The sequence below is a fragment of the Lissotriton helveticus genome, chromosome 4_1, assembly GCF_964261635.1.
Source record: "Lissotriton helveticus chromosome 4_1, aLisHel1.1, whole genome shotgun sequence".
Taxonomy (NCBI): Eukaryota; Metazoa; Chordata; class Amphibia; order Caudata; family Salamandridae; genus Lissotriton; species Lissotriton helveticus.
The window spans coordinates 967,439,931-967,443,917 of NC_136063.1; the positions used below are offsets into that span (position 1 = coordinate 967,439,931).

At 46.0% G+C, this 3,987-nt stretch overlaps 1 pseudogene; it reads right to left on the minus strand.

The window, feature by feature from the left end:
* Positions 1-267: 267 nt before the first annotated feature.
* On the minus strand, positions 268-3,718 carry LOC144827390 (E3 ubiquitin-protein ligase TRIM62 pseudogene; annotated as a pseudogene).
* Positions 3,719-3,987: the final 269 nt, after the last annotated feature.

The following is a 3,987-nucleotide window of genomic DNA, read 5'->3' on the forward strand; positions in this document are numbered from 1 at the left end:
TCCCACTCCAAGGCTCTACCTGATAAAAGCAAAAGTTAGCAGAGATGCTTAAACAAGGCCAGACTGGCTGTAACAGGCATAGCAGATTTTCCTGGTGGGACAGAAGGGTGGGGGGCATTTTTTGACCAGTGGGGGCTGTATTTGTTACTGTGGGCCGGTTTTGCTGCAGTTATACAATATCGACCCCCTGTTTAAAAAAAAAAAAAAGCAGCAGTGTTTCCCACCAGCAACCCCCCCCACCCTCCAGGGGCCGGCCCGACATTATTGCCAAGGCTTGTTTGTGTTCCCAGTTCGGCCCTGTGCTTAAACACGACCCACTCTGTGACTACACCATGAAAAGAGCTAATATAGATTGTTATAACTGTGATGAGGTTTAGACAGTGAGGACTGCCATAGATTGGACATTATCTTTTTTACTGACAGTAGATGCCCGATGATTATAGAGTAAGGGCAGATATTCTGCCTTAGGCATGTAGGCCATGCTTTATTTTTGACAAATGCATATACGATCATTGGAATATAGCCCTTGCATAAGGCCATCGTACTTGCTGTTTGTATTTCTATGGCTACAGAGGACCGATGATTGGCCTCATATATCTAATTTTCATCCTAAAACATTGGGTAGTGTATAGTGGGGTGCCCTTCACCTAATTATGGGAACTCCGCCTCTATTCAAACAACTTTGTCCCAAGACACTGGAATGTACAACTATTAGTTTGTGTATCAAGCTTTGCAAACATGTAACGTACCTGTTGATTAAGAGCCTATAATAAAGTTGCTAGTATGGAGTCGGAGCCTTCTGAAACTTAGTTTGTGTTATTAGATGCAAGAAATGAATAGGAAGAACAGACATCAGTCACGTCCCAAACAGCAAATCACCTATGTGATTTGGGAAGCGAATTTCATCAGATCCTGATTCAGGACTCTTCAGCTGTCAGAGGAGGTTTGATCAAGTCTATTACGCAATATGGCAAATAAAAAAGGCGTTCCTAACGCGGTGTGCTTTTGCGTGCATTCAGATATGAAAATTATACAAAGTCTGGTCCCAAACGGATTAAGATTTTTAAATGGATTTAGATAGTGGTTCTCAAATAACAACAAAAAAACATGCAACAAAACCATTGTCTTTACAGGATCTCACAATAAGAATCTCTCCAAAATCATGTTTTACAGACATTCAAAAGTTACTTTCATAAAGATATCAATAGCCCTGATGATAGCCCAAAAGTTTGCACTAGCCCTTATATCCGGACGGTGTTTATTCGCAAGGGCTGGACATTCTTGCCATTGGCATGGCTCTGGCCAGGGCTGAAGTACGAGCACAGTTTGCCAGGAAATTTCTCCCGGAATGTGTAGAGCCAGGACATGTCATCAGCATTGTAGAAAATGAGAAGTCCCTTGTCATAATCCAGGAATACTCCTACCTTCTCCAGCTTGCCCCGTACATTCAGCCATGTCCGGGGCTCAGTGCAGGCACTATACTGGTTGCCATCATGCATGACTATGCAGTAAAAGCCACGGCTTGGCTGGATCTGGATGCTCCCCTTCCGACTTACAGCCTCATGTGCCAGGCCAATCATCCACTGTGTTTTCTCAGAGACCACCACCTCCCAGTAGTGGACACCACTGTCCAAAGCTTGTGTGCCCAGGACCGAAACCTCTACATCAAAGCGTTTTGGAGAATCTTGAAGAGGCTGAGGGTGCAGGTTTCCATAGGCCACAATGGTGCAGTCGTCCGACAGGATGAGGCGCTGATGGGCAGTTTGGGGATCAAGTGTGAGTGCAGCTGGAACTGGATGGATATCCTGGAAAAGAGACTTCCAGATTGTGTACTGTAAAGGTCCAGTGTACTTGGAGGTAGGAAAGTCTTCGTAAGTCAGGTTTGTCTCATGGATCTTCCCTTTGAGCTTCTCAGTTAAGGATGGGATGCCCCCCATCCTTAACTGCATGACGGTCCATCTCCCCCAGCTTCTCCTGTAGGATCTGTATGCCCTCTTGCAGTTGGCGCAGCTGTTGACTGTAGCGCTGCATCTTCTGCTCGATGTCTGTCAGGGTCCGTGCTGTATCTGCCTCCAGCTCCTCTAGCATGGACTTCTGACGTTCACGCAGAAGACGGTGCAGGCGCTCAAATGCCTCGCCAATTGTGGACCGCAGACCCTTTGCAGATATCTTGGTCTCTGCAAGCTGGCGCTTTAGGAGCTGCATTGCCTCAGTGTGTCCACGTTCGCTGTCCTGTAAGGCGCGGAGCTGTTCCTTGAGTTCCCGCTGGAGCTCCTCGAAGGCTTCGTCAATGTTGGTCACCTGGTGCTGCTCATGGAGGGACGGCTCGTCACAGAAGAAGCAGACTACGGTCCGATCAGTCAGGCAGAAGAGCTTGACCTTTTCGTGGTCCTTACACGGAAAGGAGCTCCTCTGAGCATTGAGGATGGCATCAAGAGGGAAGGCAGCGTACCTCTCGACAATGTTGGAGAGCTTCAGGCTGGGTGAGAGAGTGGGTTCAGCAAACGTCCTCCGGCACTCTGGGCAATCCCGGGTGACTTGGTGCTCTTGCCGGCTCCAGTGCTCCGTGATGCACTTGCGGCATAAGTAGTGCTCGCAGCCAAAGCTCACGGGGTCCTGGTATATGCTCAGGCAGATAGAGCAAAGCAGTTCATCTTTTAAGCAGCACGCCATCATCGAGGCGAAAATTTGACCCGATTAAGACGCTAACCGCAGCTAGCAGAAAATACGTGGTCTCAAAAGTAGCTTCCTTCGCCTACAGTGATGAAAATTAAACTATTTGCATAAATATTAAATAAAACCACCAACTATGTCTGTTGTGCAAACTGGGAACATTAAATCCCTGCTATTCACATCGCAATGAACCCCCAGTCTATGTCTAAGGCCTCTATGATCATTAATAAGGTTGTGTCTTTATGTCTCCTGCTTGACTTCACCCAGTCACATTCACATACTATAATTGCTCACTAGAAAATGAATATCCGTCACAGTTCATGAAGAATTGGTTCTGGAGGTATACGTTAGCTTAAACATTGCCTGCTCTAACATAGAAATGTTCTTGCCAGGCTGCTGCAGCTCAAAAGATATGATGTTACTAATAACCCCTTTCATGAGAAAATAAAACTGCAACATACTTCGAAAATATCTTAAGCTCGATCTGATGACACAAGTCTTGCATGCGCAACATGGGACTCATCTGTATGGGGGATTGATTCAACCCTTCCTGCATTTCTACTCTGTAAACATCACAGATATATTTATATTACGTTGCCTAGCAATGTAACGTATGTGCAAGACGTGCGAAGTGCTAGTCGCTAGTGATGCCCAAGCCAGTGACTGCAGATAACGGAATCGCAGGAAGCAAGCTGATAAAATGGATGGAAAACAAACACCAGCTGTGGGAACATGAAAAAGGGGAAACTAACACCACTATAGCAAACACTAAGCTCTTACAGTTCTAGCTGCCCGACAGTCTTGTCTACCCAATGGTTGTTTGCTAAACTTCACTCAAATAGGGACAACCTCCGAAGGTTTCCTCACTGCCACTTAAACCACAGCTCAGCCATCACTGCCACATCATCTATAATCGCAGATCCCCTAATGCACCCCTTGCTTTTATATAAATCCCAAGCACTCCTCGATCCTTCACAACCATCGAGAACTACTCACTGACACTTTGCTCCAGTGTACCCGTTTAACACATCGCATCCCAACACATTTAAAGACCATGGGCCTTATTTACGAAGGACTTGCGCTGCCGGTGCGTCACTTTTAACATGAGAAAAATTGACGCACCGGCGGCGCAAGTCCTTCATAAATAAGGCCCCATCTGTCCGATGCTTATCAGGATCGTCCGCAAATTCAGCCGTAAATCCGTAATTCATCTTTTAGCGGATGACATTAGTCATCCGCTAAAAGATAGAGTTAATGCCATGACGATTTTCAATGCAGAATTATAAAGAGTATGCTAAAACCAGAAATTATCCT